Source organism: Myotis nattereri (genome assembly GCF_964212035.1).
Source record: "Myotis nattereri genome assembly, chromosome: 3".
In the NCBI taxonomy this organism is placed as follows: domain Eukaryota; kingdom Metazoa; phylum Chordata; class Mammalia; order Chiroptera; family Vespertilionidae; genus Myotis; species Myotis nattereri.
In genome coordinates, this window is record NC_138077.1 from 116960199 (window position 1) to 116982600 (window position 22402).

At 43.5% G+C, this 22402-nt stretch overlaps 1 protein-coding gene across 1 annotated transcript in view; it reads left to right on the plus strand.

The window, feature by feature from the left end:
* The window catches only part of SH3RF3 (SH3 domain containing ring finger 3), a gene marked incomplete at its 5' end in the record, with an annotated part of 286711 nt that overhangs the window by 176746 nt on the left and 87563 nt on the right, over positions 1-22402 (plus strand).

A 22402-nucleotide genomic window follows, 5' to 3' on the forward strand; every position in this document is an offset into this window, starting at 1 on the left:
TACAACCACAAGTTCCGAGGGAAGTAGTTGGAGCCTGTTGTCCACTTAAGAAAAGTCCAAGCTGTAGAGAATTTTTACAATAGTTTGAGCCAAACTGAGGGCATATGCCAGGAGTAAGGTCTCAAATGCTTCACAGAATAACAGTTTGAGGCTTGTTTTATGCATTTGGAATTAAGGAGAGAACATAAGGAAGGTTACATGGAGGTGGGAGAAAGTTAGGCAGAAACTAGATTAAAGGATAGTTAACAAGAGTATGTGCTCTCTTGAGAGTGGTCACAGTTTATTCAAATGTGTGTTAACCTAGATGCACAGAATCAACTGACAGTGCTGGCTTAAGGCAAAGTAAAGCCTTTTAGTAAATTAAAGAAGTGATATGATTGGGGTATGATTTGCCCAGTTAGGAATTTATGATCAGATTACCCTGTGAGGTTACTTTCCACAAAAGCCCCTTTCTTCCCTCCCCCTCCCCCATCCCACATAAAGTTGTAAATAACAGAGCTGGGAATCTAACTCATATCTCTGACTTGAAAGCCCACATTCTTTCCACTCCTGAGAGGACACTGGTGCCTACTTGCCTATCCCTCTCTCTCTCTCTTCATCTGTATAACTTGGCTGTGGCACTGAGCAGTTTGTACGGCTGCTAGGGTACCACACACACCATTTTTGAGCAAAATTTGCATGTCCAATCCATGGCTGTGGTTTGTTTTATTCCATCCTTCAGCTTGACAGTTAATAATCTATTTTTCACTCTGGTGTTCTGAGGCTAATTCCAAGTGTCTTCTGGCTGATGCAGCCTCCCAGGAAGCCAGCATCCAGGGTCCTTCCCCCACCCCCACCCCCGCCCCCCTCTGCTAAAGCTCCCCTCTCCCTCTTTCTCTCAGTCTGAGGTGAGAATGGCAGGCATCCCAGTGTCAGGCAGACAGAAGCCCTGCCTTACTCCCTTCTCTGACCAATAGACTCTCCAGAGCTTCCCTAAAGATGAACCCTCTGGGTGCCCGGATGCTCTGTGCCATAACTTTTGACCAAGAGCAGGGACCCCAATGACCTCTCAAGGTCCACAGGGGCTCTTACTAACCTTGTATCTGGGCTCCAGAATTTCATCAGTGAAGAGCTTCCTGAAAGGTACAGCTGCAGAGAGCCCCCCGCCCCATCCCCACCTCTGCCCCCTCGGGGCCCTACCCTTGCCCCATCCTGCTTCTCCACTATAAGGTCCATTATTTCAGACTCTGCCCAGGACACTCAGCTTCAGGGTAAAGACCATGGGACCCAAGAACAGAGGGGGCATTGTCTACTTCACAGAAATGTAGCAGGCCCCACCCTGCTGGGAGCTGTGCAGGATCCCAAGGGTACAGACAGATTCACTGCTCCCCAGGAGCCTGAAGTCCAGTGGGAGAGGCAGGGAACAGCAAGTCTGGGATTAGTGCTCAGAAGATAGTTTCAGAGAATAATGAGACACTGTTCACCCAGGAGGCATACCTCTAAATAAGTAAGGCATACCTCTAAATTTAGTAAGGCCTCTAAATATTCAGGGATAGAATTTAGTATTTGATACTTAAAGAAGCACAAGGTAGTCCTCATGGGTAAAACTAGAACTCTCTTAGGCTTCCTTAGAGTTATTCTGTGGTTGGTGTTGTTTTTCCTTTGAATTATGTTGCGGGGCGGGGTGGGGGGGTTGTTTTGTGCTGGTCTCAGTCTATCAAAACCAATGTTGTGGCTGGAGCAGCCCTTGTGTTTCTTACTATTATTATAAGACATCATTCAGCAGTAACCACCAGAAAACTTTGGAAAGACAAGGTTTGTTACATACAGTGAGGTTTAGATGAGACTGAGTGCATGGGCCTGGGGTCTGCTCTTATTCAGGTCAAGGGTTGGGGCCTAGGTTTCCAGGGCTCACTCATTTTTTTTTAAAAAAAAATCTCTATTGTTTAAAGTATTACAGACATCCCCCCCCCCCCCCCGCGTTGTTCCCCTCTACCTAGTTCCCACCCCTCTCCAGGTCAACAGCACTATTGTCTGTGTTCATAGGTAATGCAGATATGCATATAAATTCCTTGGTTAATCTCTTCCTTTCCCCTTCCCTTTGAGATTCCTTAGTCTGTTCATGTTTTCATGACTATGATTCTATTTGATTCATCAGTTTACTTTGTTCATTAGATTCCTTGTTTGTTTATTTTGATTTTTAGATTCAATTGTTAATGGATATGTATTTCCATTTTATTCTTATTTTTTATCTTTTTCATCTTTTTAAAAAATAAATAAATCTTTATTGAAAGTATTACATATGTCCCCTTCTAAGCTGCTTCCACCTCCCAACACACCTTTCTACCTGCTCCAGGCCTTCACCACCTTATAGTCTGTCCGTGGGGTATGCATACTAGTATATGTCCATGGGTTATTTGGTTGATCTCTTCCCACCCACCCACCCACACTCCCATGCCTTCTCTCTGAGATTCCACAGTCTATTCCATGTTTCTATGTCTCTAGATCTATTTTGTTCATCATTATTTTGTTCATTAGAGTCCACATATGAGAGAGATCATGTGATACTTGTCTTTCTCTGACTGGCTTATTTCACTTAGTATAATACTCTCCTGGTCCATCCATGCTGTCTCAAAGGTAAGAGATCCTTCTTTCTTACTGCTGCACAGAATTCCATTGTATATATGTACCAAAGCTTTTTTATCCACTCATCTACTGATGGGCACCTGGGCTGTTTCCAGATCTTAGCTATTGTAAATTGTGCTGCTATGAACATAGTTATGCATACATTCATTATGATTGGTGTTTCAGATTTCTTAGGATATATTCCTAGAAGAGGGATCACTAGGACAAATGGCAGTTCCATATTTAATTTTTTGAGGAAATTCCATACTGTTTTCCATAGTGGCTGTACCAGTCTGCATTCCTGTCATTAGTGTACTAGGGTTCCTTTTTCTCCACATCCTCACCAGCACTTGTCATTTGTTGATTTGTTGATGGTAGCCATTCTGACAGGGGTGAGGTGATACCTCATTGTCATTTTAATTTGCATTAATTTAATGATCAGTGACTTTGAGCATTGTTTCATATGTCTCTTGGTCATCTGTATGTCCACTTTCAAGAAGTATCTTTTTAGGTCTTTTGTCCATTTTTTAATTGAATTGTTTGTCTTCCTTTTGTTAAGTTGTATGAGTTCCTTATATATTTTGGATGTTAACCCTTTATCAGATATATCATTGACAAATATGTTCTCCCATACAGTGGGCTTCCTTTTTGTTTTGATGATGGTTTCTTTTGCTGTGCAGAAGCTTTTTATCTTTATGTAGTCCCATTTGTTTATTTTCCCCTTAATTCCCTTTGCCCTAGGAAATGTATCAGCAAATATATTGCTATGAGATATGTCTGAGATTTTGTTGCTTATGGTTTCTTCTAGGATTTTTATGGTTTCACAACTTACATTTAAGTCTTTTATCCATTTTGAGTTTATTTTTGTGTGTGGTGTAGGTTGGTGGTCTAGTTTCATTTTTTTGCATGTATCTGTCTAAATTTCCCAGCACCATTATTGAAGAGACTGTCTTGACCCCATTGTATGCTCTTGCCTTCTTTGTCAAATATTAATTGAGCATAATGGCTTGGGTCAATTTCTGGGATCTCTGTTCTGTTCCATTGATTTATATGCCTATTCTTGTGTCAGGCTGTTTTGATTATGGTGGCTTTGTAGTATAATTTGATATCCATTATTGTGATTCTTCTAACTTTGTTCTTCATTCTCAAGATTGCTGCAGCTATTTGGGGTCTTTTTTTGCTCCATATAAAATTTTTGAGTATTTGTTCTACAGCTGTGAAATATGCTGTTGGTATTTTAATGGGGATTGCATTGAATCTGTAGATTGCTTTGGGTAATATGGACATTTTAATGATGTTGATTCTACCAATCCATGAACCCTGTATATTCTTCCACTTGTTTATATCTTATTCTATCTCTTTTTTCAACGTCCTATAGTTTTCTGAGTACAGGTCTTTTGCCTCATTAGTTAAGTCTATTTCTAAGTATCTTAATTTTCTTGTTGCCATGGTAAGTGGGGTTATTTTTTAGTTTCTCTTTCTGAGAATTCATTATTGGTGTATAAAAATGCCATCGATTTCTGGGTGTTAATTTTGTATCCTGTTACATTGCTAAATTCATTTATTAAATCTAGTAGTTTTTTGATGGACTATTTACGGTTTTCTATGTACAATATCATGTCATCTGTGAATAATGGGAGTTTTACTTCCTCCTTTTTCACTTAGGATGCCATTTGTTTTTCTTCTTGTCTGATTGCTGTGGTTATGACTCCCAATATTATGTTGAATGAGAGTGGTGAGAGTGGGCATCCCTGTCTTGTTCCTGTTACTAGGGGAAATGATTTTAGTTTTTGCCCGTTGAGTATGATGTTCACTATAGGTTTGTCATGTAGGGCCTTTATTATGATGAGGTCTGATCCTCCTATTCCCACATTGCTGACAGTTTTTATCTAAAAATGGGTGTTGGGTTTTGTTGAATTCTTTTTCTTTTTTTATTGATATGATCATGTGATTTTTGTCTTTAAATTTGTTTATGTGATGTATTACGTTTATTGATTTACAAATATTGTACTACCCTTACATTCTTGAATAAATCGCACTTTGTCATGGATATGATCTTTATAATATATTGCTGGATCCAATTTGCTAATATTTTGTTGATGATTTTAGTATCAATGTTCATCAGGGATATTGGCCTGTAATTCTCTTTCTTTGTAGTGCCTTTATCTTGATTTGTAATTAGGATAATGCTGGCTTCTTAAAAAGAGCTTGGAAGTATTCCTTCCTCTTGGATTTTTTGGAGTAATTTGTGGAGTATAGATGTTAGTTCTTCTTTGAAGGTTTGGTAAAACTCCCTGTGAAACCATCCAGACCAGGGCTTTTGTTTGTTGGGACTTTTGTTACTACTGCTTCTATTTCATCTGTTTTTATTGGCCTATTCAAGTTTTCTGATTCACCCTGATTCAGTTTTGGAATATTGTATTTTTTTAGGAATTTTTTCATTTCGCCCAGGTTGTCCACCTTGTTGACATATATAGTCGTTCATAGTATTTTTCAAAATCCTTTGTATTTCTGTGGTGTCAGTTGTTAATTCACTGCTTTCGTTTCTGATTTTATTTATTTTGAGTCCTCTCTCTTTGTTTCTTGATGAGTGTTGCAAATGGTTCATCAATCTTGTTTATGTTTTCAAAGAACCAACTCTTGGTTTCATTGATTTTTTTTTTGTATTGTTCTTAGCCTTTATGTCATCTATTTCTGCTCTAATCTTTATTATTTTCATCCTTCTACTTACTCTGGACTTTTCTTGTTATTCTCTTTCTAATCCTTTGGGTTGCAGGGATAAATAGTTTATTATAAATTTTTCTTAATTTTTGAGATAGGCCTGTAGTGCAATAAACTTCCTTCTTGGGACTGCTTTTGTTGTGTCCCAGAGATTTTGGATTGTTGTGTATTCATTTCCATTTGTTTTCAGAAAGTTTTTTATTTCTTTCTTGATCTCATTGGTAACCCATTCATTATTTAAAAAGAATAGCATCCATGTGTTTGAATGTTTTTGAGTGTTTTTACTGTAGTTGAATTCTTCCTCTCCTCTTCCTCTTCTTCCTCCTCCTACTCTTCCTCCTCCTCCTTCTCTTCCTTCTCCTCCTCCTTCTCCTCCTTCCCCTCCTCCTCCCTCTTCTTCTTCTTCTTCTTCTTCTTCTTCTTCTTCTTCTTCTTCTTCTTCTTCTTCTTCTTCTTTCTTCTTCTTCTCCTTCTCCTTCTCCTTCTCCTTCTCCTCCTCCTCCTCCTCCTCCTCCTCCTCCTCCTCCTCTTCCTCCTCCTCCTCCTCCTCCTCCTCCTCCTCCTCCTCCTCCTCCTCCTCCTTCTTCTTCTTCTTCTTCTTCTTCTTCTTCTTCTTCTTCTTCTTCTTCTTCAATAACACACTTCAACATTTCATGTAATATTGGTTTGGTGGTGATGAACTCCTTTAGCATATTCTAAATGATAGCTCTGCTATCATTTAGTTGCAGGCCCTTGCTATGCATCACTTTGAATATTTCTTGCCACTCCCTTCTGGCCTGCAAAGATTCTGTTGTGAAATCAGTTGACAGTCATATGGGCTCTGTAACTAACTGCTTTTCTTTTGCTGCTTTTAGGTCTCTCTTTGTCTTTAACCTTTGGCATTTTAATTATGATGTGTCTTGGTGTGGGCCTCTTTGGGTTCCTCTTGTTTGGGCCTGGACTTGTAAGTCTATTTCTTTCACCAGGTAAGGGAAGTAGCTGTCATTATTTCTTCAAATATGTTTTTAGTAACTTATGCTCTCTCTTCTCCTTCTGGCACTTCCATGAAGTGCATGTTGATATACTTGAAATTGTCCCAGAGGCTCCTTACACTGTCTTCATTTTTTTGGATTCTTTTTTATTTTTGCTCTTTGGATTGGGTGTATTTTGCTTCCTCACATTCCAAATTGCTTATTCTCTGCATCCTCTACCCTACTGTTTATTCCATGTAAATTATTCTTTATTTCAGTTAGTGTATCCTTCATTTTTGACTGGACCTTTTTCTTTGATGTTCTCCCTAATTTCCATGAAATTCTCACTAAGTCCTTTGAAGCTCTCTTTAAGATCCTTAGAGCATCCTTATACCCATTGCTTTGAATTTGGAAGTTTACTTGCTTCCATTTTATTTAGTTCTTTCTCTGGATATTTATTTTGTTCTTTCCTTTGTGACTTGTTTCTTTTTCTCCTCATTTTGGCTGGTTCCTTGTTTGTTTTTGTTTTGTTTTTATATATATATATATATATATATATATATATATATATATATATATTAGTTAAAGGTGGTATGTCTCCTGGGATTGGTAGTAGAATGGCCTCATTTACTAGGTGTCCTGTAGGGCTCAGTGGCTCAGTCTCCTCATTCACCTGAGTTGGCACTCTAAATGTGCCCCTGTGTGTACTGTTTGCCCTGTCTTGTTGTAGTTGAACCTTGATTGCTGTTGGTGTCACTGGGAGGAACTGACAAGCCAATTGTCTGTGAGGACCAGCTCAAATACAAAGGAAAAGCTGCTGTGCAGGAAACACTTGCTTCAATGTGGCTTTGGTGCTCACTGAGTCTTCCCCTTGCGTGTGTTGCTCATGGATGTGTAGAGTTGTAATCTGGTGTGGCCCGAAGCTGTTCACCAGGTGCACTGGCTCTGTGTCACCCCTGGAGGTGCAAAGTCAGCCACTGCCTGTGCCCTGCCTGGGACCACCCATCAGGAGCTATATAGAGTGATCTTAAGATGGCTGCTACTTGTGTTGGGTTTAGAAGTGCCCAGGTAAAGCCAAGCTGTGAAGCAAGGCAGGCTGCTGTGGTTCAGGGCCTGGGACCACTTGGCAAGAGGTATGGGGCATGCTGAAGCCAGCTGCTGCTTGTTTGAGTTGTTTTAGGAAAGTCTGAAGCCTGAGCCAGGACAAGCCATTCTATGGAAAAGCTGCTGCAAACAGCTTGAGTGGGGCTGCAAATTGGATGAGTCAGAATCTCAGGGAATCACCATGGTGGAGGGAGCAGTGTGAGCCAGGTTGTTGGAGACTCAGATATGGTGCCTTCCAGTCAGCTCTGCGATGGGGGAAATCTCAGCATGGGAACAATGACTCTTGCAAGCACTTTTATTTATTTTTATTTTTTGTTTTTATTCTTTTTTTATTGCTTAAAGTATTACAAAGAGTATTACATATGTCTCCTTTTTTTCCCCCCTTAACCTTTCCCTGGCCTCCCCTACGCCCCAGTGTCTTGTGTCCATTGGTTATGCTTATATGTATGCATACAAGTCCTTCGGTTGATCTCTTACCCCCACCCCCCCAACCCTCCCCGGCCTTCCTGCTGTAGTTTGACAGTCTGTTTAATGCTGCTCTGCCTCTGTATCTATTTTGTCCATCCTACATAATAAAGAGGTAATATGCAAATTGACTGTCATGCCCTTGCACAAGATGTCCTCCCCCATGCAGTCACAAGATGGCCACGCCCATATCATCACAACATGGCTGCCCCATGTCTTCATAAGATGGCCGGCAGAGGAGGGCAGTTGTGGGCAACCAGGCCAGCAAGGGATGGCAGTTGGGGGTGACCGCGCTGACAGGGGAGGGCAGTTGGGGGCGACTGGGCCGGCAGGGAAGCAGTTAGGTGTCCATTAGGCTGTCAGGGCAGAGGTTAGGGGGTGATCAGGCTGGCAGGCAGAAGCAGTTAGAGGCAATCAGGCAGGTAAGCAGGTGAGTGGATGGGAGCCAGCCGTACTGGATTGTAAGAGGGATCTCCAACTGCCAATTTAGGGAACGGGTCTAAACTGGCAGTCAGATATTCCCTGAGGGGTCCCAGATTGAAGAGGGTGCAGCCTGGGCTGAGGGACAACCCCCCAGTGCATGAATTTCGTGCACTGAGCCTCTAGTCAGTTTATAATTGTCTTTATTATCCATAAATGAGTGAGATCTTGTGGTATTTTTCTTTCATTGACTGGCTTATTTCACTTAGCATAATGCTCTCCAGTTCCATCCATGCTGTTGCAAATGGTAAGAATTCCTTCTTTTTTACAGCAGCATAGAATTCCATTGTGTAGATGTACCACGGTTTTCTAATCCACTCATCTGCTGATGGGCACTTAGGTCGTTTCCAAATCTTAGCTATGGTTAATTGTGCTTCTGTGAACATAGGGATGCATATATCCTTTCTGATTGGTGTTTCTGGTTTCTTTGGATATATTCCTAGAAGTGGGATCACTGGGTCAAATGGGAGTTCCATTTTTAACTTTTTGAGGAAACTCCATACTATCTTCCATAGTGGCTGCACCAGTCTGCATTCCCACCAGCAGTGCACAAGTGTTCTGCATCCTCTCCAGCACTTATCATTTGTTGATTTGTTGATGATAGCCATTCTGTCAGGTGTGAGATGGTACCTCATTGTTGTTTTGATTTGCCTCTCTCGGATGATTAGTGACTTTGAGCATGTTTTCATATGTCTCATGGCTTTCTGAATGTCCTCTTTTGAAAAGTGTCTATTTAGGTCCTTTGCCCATTTTTTGATTGGATTGTTTATCTTCCTTTTGTTAAGTTGTATGAGTTCCCTATCAATGTTGGATATTAAACCTTTATTGGTGATAACATTGGCAAATATGTTCTCCCATGCAGTGGGCTTTCTTGTTTTGTTGATGGTTTCATTTGCTGTGCTGAAGCTTTTTATTTTGATGTAGTCCCATTTGTTATTTTCTCCTTAGTTTCCAATGCCCTAGGACAGGGGTGGGCAAACCTTGACACACGTGCCAAACATGGCACACCAGTAACTTTTGCTGGCACGCGAAACCCTCTCTTATAATCTTCCATTTACAATTTTGTTCTTAATATCGACTTTTTTATTTTTAAGATAAATTCAGTGTAGGTGCATCTTAGATAAATAATTTTACATAACAAGTTATCTTAAAGACCATAGACATGGATTGATGAGAGAGGGGAAGAGCAATTTCTATGCATCTGCCTTAACTCTCCCTGCCTTCCTAGATCCGACCAGTGTTTTGTTTTCATCCACATATGCTTGTGAATCTTTGTTCTCAGTGATGAATTTTGTTAAGTCTCCTAATAGGAGTAGTCTGACAGATGAAAGTAGTAGCTAGTGCATATCTCTGAAGGTCATGAAATATAAACCTGATGTAAAATCTCTGTCATCAGTGATGCAGTTGCAAAAGTCCCACTGATAATATCAAACAGAATCATAAAGTTTTCTGTCAGACTATCAGTGTACATGTATACATTAAAAAATAAATGTATTTTTCATCATCATATACTGTGTTTTTGTCGCTCGAATAAATTTTATTATTTCTTCAAATTTCTTTACATATGTACACCTTAAGAGATATCAAGTAGGCGTAACATGTTCTCAAAAAATTAGGGTTGGCACGCAGAAGAATTTTGAGTCAGAGATTTTGCTGGTTTTGGCACGCACTCACAAAAAGTTTGCCCACCCCTGTCCTAAGAGCTGTATCAGTGAAGAAATTGTTTTAGCATATGTCTGAGATTTTGTTGCCTTTGGATTCCTTTAGTATTTTTATGGTTTCCCGTCTTACATTTAAGTTCTTTATCAATTTTGAGTTTATTTTTGTGTATGGTGTAAGTTGGTGGTCTAGTTTCATTTTTTTGCATGTATCTGTCCAATTTTCCCAACACCATTTATTGAAGAGACTGTCTTGACTCAATTGTATGTTCTTGCCTCTTATGTCAAATATTAATTGAGCATATTGGTTCGGGTCAATTTCTGGGTTCTCTATTCTATGCCATTGATCTATATGTCTGTTCTTGTGCCAGTACCAGGCAGTTTCAAGAACAGTGGCTTTGTAATACAGCTTGATATCTGATATTGAGATCCCACCTACTTTGTTCTTCTTTCTCAGGATCGCTGCAGCTATTCGGGATCTTTTTTTATTCCAGGTGAATTTTTGGAGAGTTCCTTCTAGGTCTGTGAAATATGCCATTGGTATTTTAATGGGGAGTGCATTGAATTTATAGATTGCTCTGGGTAGTATGGACATTTTAATGATGTTGATTCTACCAATCCATGAACATGGTATGTTCTTCCATCTGTTTATGTCTTCCTCTATCACTTTTTTCAACGTCCTGTAGTTTTCTGAGTAGAGGTCTTTTACCTCTTTAGTTAAGTTTATTCCTACGTATCTTAAGTTTTTTTTGGTGATGGTAAATGGGATTGCTTTTTTAGTCTCTCTTTCTGTAAGTTCACTATTGGTGTATAGAAATGCCATAGATTTCTTGGTGTTAATTTTGTATCCTGCTACATTGCCGAATTCATTTTTTAAGTCTAATAGTTTTTATTATGGAGTCTTTAGGGTTTTTTATGTACAATATCATGTCATCTGCAAATAAGGACAGTTTTACTTCTTCGTTTCTAATTTGGATGCCTTTTATTTCTTCTTCTTGTCTAATTGCAATGGCTAATACTTCCAGTACTATGTCGAACAGGAGTGGTGAGAGTGGGCATCCCTGTCTAGTTCCTGTTTTTAAGGGAAATGGTTTTAGTTTTTGCCCATTGAGTATGATGTTGGCTCTGGGTTTGTCATATATGGCTTTTATTATGTTGAGGTATGATCCTTCTATTCCCACCTTGCTGAGAGTTTTTATCAAAAATGGGTGTTGGATTTTGTCAAATGCTTTTTCTGAATCAATTGATATGACTATGTGGTTTTATCTCTCAATTTGTTTATGTGATTTATCACGTTTATTGATTTGAGGATATTGTACCGTCCTTGCATCCCTGGGATAAGTACTACTTGGTCATGGTGTATGATCTTTCTGACGTACGGCTGGATCTGATTTGCTAAGATTTTGTTAAGGATTTTGGCATCTATGTTCATGAGGGATATTGGCCTGTAATTCTCTTTCATTGTGTTGTCTTTATCTGGTTTTGGTATTTGGTGATGCTGGCTTCATAGAATGAGCTTGGAAGTGTTCCTTCCTCTGGAATTTTTTGGAATAGTCTGATAAGTATAGGTTTTAGTTCTTCCTTGAATGTTTGCTAAAACTCCCCTGTGAAGCCATCTGGCCCTGAGCTTTTGTTTGTTGTAAGCTTTTTGATTACTGCTTCGATTTCTTCCATAGTTATTGGGCTATTAGATTTTTGGATTCTTCCTGATTGAGTTTTGGAAGGTTTTATTTTTCTAGAAATATGTCCATTTCCTCCAGGTTGTCTAGTTTGTTGGAATAGAGTTGTTCATAGTATTTTTTAACAATCCTTTGTATTTCTGTGGGGTTTGTTGTTATTTTGCCTCTATCATTTCTGATTTTGTTTATTTGGGTCCTGTCCCTTTGCTTCTTGTGAGCCTGGCTAGAGGTTTATCAATCTTGTTTATCCTTTCAAAGAACCAGCTCTTGGTTTCATTGAGCTTTTGTATTGGTTTTTTTGGCCTCTATGTCATTTATTTCTGCTTTAATCTTTATTATCTCCTTCCTTCTGCTCACTCTGGGATTTTCTTGTTGCTCTCTTTCTAATTCTTTGAGTTGTAGAGTTAGATGATTTACTACCATTTTTTGTTTGTTTGTTTTTTGAGGTAGGCCTGTAGAGCTAAAAACTTCCCTCTCAGAACTGCTTTCATTGTGTCCCATAGGTTTTAGATTGTTGTGTTTTCATTGTAATTAATTTCCAAGATGTTTTTAATTTCTTCTTTGATCCCATTGGTAACCCAATCAATATTTAATAACACGCTATTCAGCTTCCAAGTGTTTGAGTGTTTTGTATTGTTTTTATTGTAGTTTATTTCTAATATTATGCCATTGTGGTCTGAGAAGATGCTTGGTATGATTTCAATCTTCTTGAATTTGGGGAGACTTTGCTTGTGACCCAATATGTGGTCTATTTTTGAAGATGTCCCATGTGCACTTGAGAAGAATGTATATTCCATGGCTTTGGTGTGAAATGTTCTGAAGATATCAATTAAGTCCATCTGATATAGCGAGTCATTTAGGATTGCTGTTTCTTTGCTGATTTTTTGTCTAGGTGATTTATCCAGTGATGTCAGTGGTGTATTAAAGTCCCCTACTATGATTGTATTTCTCTGAATCTCTCCCTTGATACCTTCCAGGAGTTTTTTTTTAATGTATTTGGGTACTCTTGCATTGGGTGCATATGTTTTTATCAGGGTTCTATCCTCTTGTTGTATTATCCCTTTAGTATTATGAAGTGGCCTTCCTTATCTCTTGTTAGGGCCTTTACTTTGAGGACTAATTTGTCAGATATAAGTTTTGCTACCCCAGCTTTTTTTTTTTTTTTTTTTTCATTTCCATTTGCCTGAAAGGTAGTTTTCCATCGCTCCACTTTCAGTCTGTGTGAGTCCCTTATTCTGAGGTGGGTCTCTTGTAGACAGCAAATATATGGGTCATGTTTTTTTATCCATTCAGCCACTCGATGTCTTTTGTTTGGAGCATTTAGTCCATTTCTGTTTAAAGTTATTATTGAAAGGTACTTGTTTGTAGCCATTTTTATTTTTTGTGCCTGTTTTCTTTCTTAGTTTTTTACTTCCTCTTTTTACACCAGTCCCTTTAGCATTTCTTGCATTGCTGGCTTGGTGGTGACAAATTTCCTTAGCCTTTTTTTGTCTGTGAAGCTCCTTATTTCCCCTTCAAGTTTGAATGATAGCCTTGCTGGATAGAGTATTCTTGTATTCAGTCCCTTGCTTTGCATCACTTTGTAAATTTCTGTCCATTCTTTTCTGGCCTGATGTGTTTCTGTTGAGAAATCATTTGATAATCTAATGGGAGATCCCTTGTATGTAACTTTCCGTCTCTCTCTTGCAGCCTTTAAGATTCTCTCTTTGCCCTAACATTTGCCATCATAATTGTGATGTGTCTTGGTGTTGGTCTTTTCAGGTTCATCTTGTTTGGGACTCTCTGTGCTTGTGTGACTTTTTTCATCCTCACCTCAGGGAAGTTTTCTGACATTATTTCTTCAAATAGGTTTTCTAACCCTTGTTCTTCTTTCTGTTGTTTTGGCATTCCTATTATTCATATGTTGCTTTGTTTCATGTTGTTCCATATCTCCCTTAGGCTCTCCTCATGTCTTTTAATTTTTTTTCTCCAATTGCAGTTCAGTTTGGGTGTGTTTTGCTTCCCTGTCTTGTAAATTGTTAATTCAGTCCTCCGCATCTCCTAGTCTACTGTTGAAACTTTCCATGGTGTTTTTTAAAATATATATGTATATATATTTTATTGATTTTTTATAGAGAGGAAGGGAGGGGAGAGGGATAGAGAGTTAGAAACATCGATGAGAGAGAAACATCGATTCAGCTGCCTCTTGCACACCCCCTACTGGGTATGTGCCCGCAACTCAGGTACATGCCCTTGACCGGAATCGAACTTGGGACCCTTCAGTTCACAGGCCGATGCTCTATCCACTGAGCCAAACCAACTAGGGCTCCATGGTGTTTTTTATTGCAGCTATATCACTCTTCATTTATTTTTGATTCTTACATAAGTTATTGATTTTTTCATCCAGTTCTTCTTGATTCTTACGTAAGTTGTTGATTTTTTTCCCTCTGTCTAGTTTATGAACTGTAGGACCCTTAATCTAACTTCTTTTTCTGACATATTGCATGCCTCTGTTTCACTTAGCTGCTTTTCTGGTGCTACTTCCTTTTCTTTCCTTTTTTTTTTTGTCTTCCCATTTTTGGTCTCACCGACTGATCTTGATGTCGAGTCATGCAGGGGCTGCTCCTTGGGTGGCAGTGGCTCCTTGGGCTGCAGTTGCTCCTCAAGTGGTAGTGGCTGCTCCTCAGTTGGCAGCAGCTCCTCTGGTGGATGCTGTTTGCAATAGTGGTGTCTCCTCTGGCTGGTAGGGGAGGCTGCTCGCACACCTGCTGTTCCTTGGACAGGGGTGAGCTGATCACAAGGCTGCTGCTCCTCAGATGGGAACAAGCTGAGCACGGCTTCTGCTCCTTAGATAAGAGCGGGCTGTTCACATGGCTTCTGCTCCTCAGATGGGCATGGACTGCTCATGTGGCTGCTGCTCCTTGGACTGGGGCTGGCTGCACGCTGCTGCTGTTCATCAGATGGGGTGGGCTGTTCGTGAGGCTGCTGCTGTTTGGACAGGGGCTGGTTGCTTACAGGGCTACTGCTCCTCATACAGGTGCAGGCTACTCGCGCAGCTGCTGCTCCTCAGATGGGGGATGGGCTGCTCACGTGGCTGCTGCTCCTTGGGTGGGAGTGAGATGCACGTGCAGCTGCTGCTCCTCAGATGGGGCGGAATGCTCAGCCAGCTGCTGCTCGTCGGACAGGTGCAGACTGCTGTGTGGCTGCTGTTCCTTGGACCAGTGTGGGCTGTGCAGGTTGCTCGTGCAGCTGCTGCTCTTTGGATGGGGGCGGGCTATGTGGGGCTGCCGCTCCTCAATCGTGGGCAGGCTGCTCGTGTGGCTGCTGCTCCTCAGTTCGGGCAGGCTGCTCACGTGGTTGCTTCTCCTTGGATGGGGGAGCAGGCCGCTCACATGGCTGCTGCTTCTTGGACAGGGGCAGGCCACATGAGGCTTCTGCTCTTAGACCTGGGGCAGACTGCTCGCACGGCTGCTGCTCCTTGGACAGGAGTGGGCTGCTCACGTGTCTGCTGCTTACGTGGTTGCAGTGCCCTGGGCTAAGGCATTGGGCTGGTCAGAGGGGAGCACGCTTCAGAACTCACAGGAGCCTGCGCCCAGGGTGGCTGGAGACTCGTTGACCATGGGACCACAGCCGAGGTAGCAGGCCCCTGGCAGGGGTGTCTGTAGAGTCCCAGGTGTTATCTGAGGGCACCCTGGGTGGGGGTGAGGCCTGGCTCCTAGTTACAGCAGCTCTCCCCTTAAAAACGCTAGGCCTCTGCGGACGACCCAGCCTCCCAGCACTGTTTTCAACGGTAGCAGAGGCTGCCTAGTTAGGCAAGCCCATTTAGCCTGACCCCGAAGGTCCTGCAGTATCTATCTGTGCCTCACTCACGTACACACACACACATCCCACATGACCACACACTCCTGTTTTGGTCCCTCACTGACTCACGTTCTCTCCCTCACTGCTGCCTTCTTCCTGCCTCTGTAGTTGGCTCTGGGGTGTTATTGACCTGTTCGTGGATGGAGTTTCCTCTCCAGGTGTCTGGTTATGAAGCTCACTCTCTAGCACCTGGCCAGACAGGATAAAATTCACCTTGACAAGTCATAACACAAAGGGACCAAAGCACGAATGTACTCATGAAATAATAACCCCACTATAAGTGACCACCTGAGAAAAGAGAATTAGGGGTCAGAAAAGAGAGCATAAATGATATCGAAGAAAAAGATAAAGATAAAAGAGAAAAGAAAAAGGAATATATATATATGAAAACACCACAGAACCAAAAACACCACAGAACCAATAGATAAACAAACAAACAAAACAAAACAACAACACAAAAAACTGCAAACACCAAACCCCCAACAAAGAGGGTGGGGGCAGAATCTGTAGATGCTGAGCTTATATATAGAAGATAAGGTTAAGAATTGGATAAATATGGGGAGGATCTCAGATCAGTATAGAGGAAGTAGAAGGGGATGGGTGGATAAGAGGAAAGAGAATGAGAAAAAAAATTTACAAAGAATTTGATTTCAGAAATGGTATAAAAATAAAATAAAATAGAGTGATGGAAAAATAATGTGAAAAGAAATAGAAAATAAAGCAACAAACAAAAACAGGAAAACAAAGGGAAAAAAGATAACAAAATCATAAAAAAATAAAAATAAAAATGAAAAAGTGAAGTGTTCCTTTGGCTGGCTTAAGATCCCAGTCTTCTGTACTGTAGTGTTTCTCAGGTTCCGATTGCTGGAACTGAAAGTCTCTCTTTAGGCCAGTACCTTTGGACTCTCAGGGACTATTTAGGTTGGTTTTTTTTTTTAATCCTTTGTACCATTTAGGGTGGAATCTGGGTGTGGCTGTATTAGCTGCCTCGATACTGGAGGCAGTGGCTATCTCTTCAAGACAAAATGGCTGCCCTGGTCCCAGGCTCAGGCATGACTCAGCACCAAACTTGCTGCCACTTCTCCTGAACCCCCCTCTCTCCCCAGATTTCACAATTCTGCACCTTCTTCCACACTCCAGCCACGGGTAAGTGTCTGTATCCAATAGGTCCTATGCGCTAGGCTCAATGAAGAAAGGCACAAGCCACAGAGGCTGGAGAGGCTGCACCTCTGCGCGCTCTTCTCCTGCCGGCACTCTTCAGCCTTTCCTGATTGTGGACCCAGATCTAGAATCCCCTGTTGACCAGCAGTTCTGCGTACCTTCTTTCCACTGTGCCTGTCCCAAGGAACAAGGCTCAAGCCAGTGCCGTGTGGATTCCCTCTGATCCTCAGGGCTCAGAGGTCTGGCAGATTATCCTTCCCAGAGCCTTGATTTTACCTTTCTCCACGAGTCCTCTGCCTTTCCCGGCTACAAACCATCTCCCAGCTCAATCTCCTCTGCCAATTCAGGCAGGATGTTACTCGTTTCAGCTGCTCACCCTATCTTCTCTGGGACTAGGCATGGGACATGGCCGTCTAGACCGCCACCATTTTGTCTCTGCAATACAGTACCTCCTGCAAGCATTTTTATCTGGAAGAAAGCTGTCCCCAAGTTCTTGCTCTGATTCCAGTTGTTAGTTCCTCCCCAAATGTCCCAGGTTCCTTTTAAGCCACTGCCCCATGGGGCTCAAGTCCAAGTAAGTCTGTGTGCCGATCCTTTAAGAGGAACTGGCTAAGACTCCAGCAGCCACAATCCCCACTGGACTTTACAGCCTGAAATTGCGGGGACTTCTCTTCCCAGCTCTGAAACCTTGGGCTGGGGGGCTGGTGTTGGACTCAGATGGCTTGCTCCTCACAGGAGACCTCCACGGCCTAAGATACCCTTCCAATTAGAAAAATGCCATACATGGGTGTCAAACTAGCCGGTTCCATGCCTCTGCCTCTCCTACTAGTCTCGATATGCTTTCTTCTTTACTTCTCTAGTTGTAGGACTTCCATTTAGCCAGATTTCAGGTGGTTCTGAATGATGGTTGTTCTGTATTTGAGTTGTAATTTTGATGTGGTTGTGGGAGGCAGTGAGTACTGAATTTACCTATGCCACCATCTTGTTTCTATCTCCTTAACTGGACCGAGGACTTACTCTGTAATGATGAATTTAAAACATAGGAGTGGGAATATTAAATCATGAGAGGAAAAAGGAAACTAAGTAGCCCAAATGGTCAGTGTGGAAATCAACTAAGGTCTCTAAGATAGAGAAACTTCAGTGGGGAGCGGCCTGGCTCCTCATCGAGTACAGGCGAGTTTGTGTGGCTGCGATGCCTTACTGCAGATGCCTTCTTGGAAGTGGGTGCTGAAGTCGTGCACATGCATCACAAAAAAGAAAAGAGCAAATGGCTTACACTGCACCTTCCCTGGGCTATGGGTGAGCATCACTGTTGTGGTGGGCATGGTCTGGAGGCCCTTTAGAGAGGTGGCATTTGACTTGAGGTTGAGGGGCAGAGCAACTTCCCTGAGAGAATCTTGGGTCTCCTATTTCTACAGGAAGCCGGATGGGCAGGGACACATCTCAGGATGTTTTGAAGGACTTTCTTTTCTTGAATCCTGGGCATAAATGTGGAGAGTTAGAGACCTTTGGGCATGATCCCCAATGAGAATTGTGCTGTGTTCACATAACCTTCTTGCCAACACCCACTCACACCTCCTGTCTAGGGTGGAGCACAGCACTTGCTAGATACCTGCTCTGTCTGCATCTCTCACCTCCAAACATCTCCAAACAATGTGTCCAGAGAGCATGACTAATGCATCAGGACTCTTCTGCTCCCACTCAGTTTCTGTCTCCTGTTGCTGTCACTGCCCTTCTACTATTTTCCTTCCATGGGCATCTGAGCCAGCTCCTGACCCCCAGGCCTGGAATGCTGGTTGTGTTGATGCCACACCTCCAGTGGCCAAAGGGTCTTCATGCTTTGGCATTGCTGGGGCAGCCAGCTGGGTTGCCGTTGGGCAGCATGTTGTGTGGATATGCCCCATATGGAGTCAGTAAGGGAAGGGGCGTCTCTAAAATCCATAGAGGGCCCAGCATGCCTTTAAAATACATCATAGTGATGGGATTGATTGGGTTTTAAAGGCATGAAGCAGGTGGATCAAAGCAAGATTTTTACCTTTGGTGTTGGAACAGTCCTATTAAAGTTGCATTCATTAAAGAAGAGAATGAATAATTACTTTTTACAAAGCAGCTATGAAAAGCATATTTTCTAACTTTTTAGTAGTTCCATTCCTGAAAGGAAGCATGTGCAAACAAAGACTAAAGAAAAGAAGTGCCCTGTCCCCAGCTCTGTCAGCGCGTTTGTCAGGCATTCTCACTGAGTCTATGAGGTGTGCTGCCCTACACATTCCCAGGAGGGACCCCAGAAGTGATCTTAGGAAAACACTTAACAATGCCGGGCCACAGCTCCTCATCTTCAAGGTCAGGACACTGATACCTACACTGGAGGTGGAAAGAGCTGGACTTAGGGCTTGGCATACCAGCCAGGGCCTTGCATTCCATTTCTTTTGTGGCAGCTTATTCCATGTTTTCATATTTTCACTCAACTGCAAGATTCAGCAAATGTTTATTGTGCCCTGACCATGTAACTTTCAGTGCATAAGAGCACTGTCAACCTCACCGGAAGCTGTGTTGGATGTTAAGGCCTGGGGCTGCCATTAGTGAATTTACTTGGAGATGCTTGGAGGCCTCGAAGGCCCTGAGATTGCCTCAGGCAGTCTCTGGCCCATTGCAGAATCACTTTCATACCCAACTTTCAGTAGGGACCTGAATCTTATTCCCTTGGCTTCCCATCATGCTTGCCGTGTGTGAAACCCCAGGACTTGTGCACATGGGGAGAGTTCCTTTTTAATCATCTCACACCCTTCCTTTCCCACACAGCACGGAAGGGATGGTTTGAGTTGGCAGAAGCCCTTCAAAATATCACCACAGTTTGTCCTGACCTGCCAGATTTTCTCCTGTTAGTGTGCCCATAAGATCCTTCCATATGATCTTCTTACACTGCTGAATGTTTAATAATCATTTTCAGCGTGTGGGAATTCTCTCCTTGTGTGTCATCCCAGTATTAATCCCAGATAATTCAGGGGACAAATGTAGGTAAAAATCAAATGTCGACAGAGTTCGGGCTCTAGCATCAGGAAGACAAAAGTTCAGACTATGATACTTTTTTATTACTATACAGTAACGTTGGGATATTTCCTTATCTTTGAATTTCTCTTTTAACTGTAAAATGGAGTTAATAATAGGATTCAATGAGCAAAGGCATTTAGAACTGAGTTCAAAATTGGCACTTAATAAATGTTTGCTTTCTACCCCTCTGCTTTCTTGCTTTTTCAGAAAAACTGCAATTCTGTCAGATACATGTCACTTGTTGTGTCAGCCCAGCGCTCTCACAGAAAACAAACATCCTTCTTAAGACACACGACTGGTCCCTTGTGCCCTTACTTCCCTGTGTCTGATCTCAGGGGAATCGCCCAGGGCTGGGGAATCCCATCATCCCCCTGTCAAGGCTGCTGTCCCCTTCAATGGGCACCCCCAGGCCCACTGTATCATCTCTGCTTCTTCCTGAGCGGCATCGGGACCACTTCAGTGCTGGGAACACTTAGGGACTCTGACCACAGGAGATAAGCCCCAGGAAAGCCCAGGTCCTGCTCCTTTTCTGCCTCAGCTCTGCCTCTGCTCAGGCCTCTCCACCTGAGACAGTCACCTGAGAACCTCTGTCACTTTCTTGGCTCTTAGATCCTGCATCCCTCTTTCCAGCGGGGCCGCAGCCCTTCAGCCACCTGAGGGTCACCAACCTGTGTGGAGGAGGCCCCTTTACTAAGGTAACAAATTCAGAGGCACTGGGGCCCAAGGAACGGGTTCAGAGGGGCAGCTGGAGACTGTCCTGGCCCAGCCCCTTCTTTGGACATCAAGGTGAGGGTCAAACTATACTGGGATGAACATTGATTTGTAGACCACCTTGGGATAGATCTGAAGTTTGATCAGGAAACATTTTCAAACCCATCCAGATGTGAGCTCTTCTCCCAGGGCAGGCCTCACCCTGTGTGACCTCAGCCCCACTGTCTCCTTGACTCTTGGTGGGTAACCCCAGCCCATTCCCCCCCAGCACCTGGAGCCTGAGAGCCTTTCACCCTGTGTCAGAAGGTGCCCACCTCTTCTCAGGACCCCACTGGCTTCTTTTCCCCAGAGTCAAAGCCTGACCCTGCCTGACCGAGCGCCTGCCCCTCCCAGGCCCCTTCTCTTTCCAGCCCATACTGCAGGCTCCCCAGGGCTTTGCAGCTGCCTCTGCAGGCCTGGTCACTCCCACCTGTCCGCATGCCCCTCTGAGTGTCCCTGACCCCATGTGATGGAGCCCCTTACCCACACTCCTCATTCCCTTTCTCTCCGCCCAAGAAGGTATTTACATTTACATGGCAGTTGTCTGGGTGGTGTCCTGGCTGGAGTGCAGGCTCTGTTTCTCCCCAGCATGGGGAAGGGCACCAGGGAAGGGCACCAGGACTCCCAATAGGACTTGACAGTGAAGCTGAGCAGGCAGTCTGCCCGGCCTGGAACAGGGCCTCGCTGATCTCACTATGGAGAGTGTGTGTTCTCATCCAGCCTTCTTGTACATTCACTCATTCTAATGACATTTGTCAACCCTGAACTGTGTTCCAGGTGCGGGGTAGGTGCCAGGCAGTGCTCAGAGCCCCCAGTGGGCAGAGCAGGGGAGGGGTCCTCATAGCACCTGAGACTCCGCCCTGCTGTAGGGCGTGTGTGCATGCGCGGGTATATGCGTGCAGTGCGTGAGCTAGTGTGTATATCTGTAGTGGGGAGAGCTCCAAGCACTGAGAAGGGTGTGACATCTGACCTCTGACCTCTCCACTTCCACCTGGGCCCACCCTGTGGCTGCAGGTTCCCCTCAGCACCGACAGGTTGCCTCACTCAGGAAGTGTTGCCTTTGTTTGAGCAGATCCAGGCCTGGGGCAGCCTGTGAAGTCCACACAAGACAACAGGGGAGAAGCCTGGGCTCTGAGAGTCCGTTTGTGAGGCCTCCACAGGCAACAGGCATTAGTGGCAGCTCTGATTCCATAGGAGCCTCGCCTAGGAATGCCCACAACTGTCAGAGGAATGAACAATTTTGTGTCATTTGTGCAGTAGAAGGTTAAGGGGATATTTGAGCTTTCCTCTTTTACATTCCCCCTTCTTTCTGTGAAACAGAGTGAATTGGGACCTCTCTCTGTGCTGGCCCGCGTGTGACAAGGTGGCGTTATGGGTGAGAAGGCCAGGTCCCCAGTCACACTGTGGAGCATGGAGCCTGGTGGGGGCCCTAAAGGGACCGTCTCTGTCTCCTTCAGGTGCCGGCGCCTCGGGGGAGCCACTTGACTGCAGTGGAGAGGAGCATGGGGACTTTACGTGGCATGCCAGGAGAGCGGTTGGCTTACTACTTGTGGCTTTCCAGGGTCCGTTTCTGGGTGTTTTATAGGTGATATTATCACTGGGCTCACTTCGGAGGGTAAAATATTGGGCCCTCAGAGGTTAGCTTATCCTCAGCTGCTGAAGGAAGTTTCCAAGTGAACTGACTGTGGTTTCAGGCTGAGCCCTTGACACGTGAGCTGTGATATTTACCGAGATGTGCCGAGATGCGGTTTTGAAGGACAGTGTGCTCCACCAGCCACCTTTAGTGGCATTAGGGGCTGCCATGGGGATCGCCATGCCCACCTCCTGCAGGTCAGCAGAGTCGGGCTCAGTGCTCTGCAGCTTCTGCCTTTCACAGGCCACCAATTTACAGCCCTACTGCCCCAGGTGGACGCGAGAGCACACACTTCGGGAGAGTTAGGTG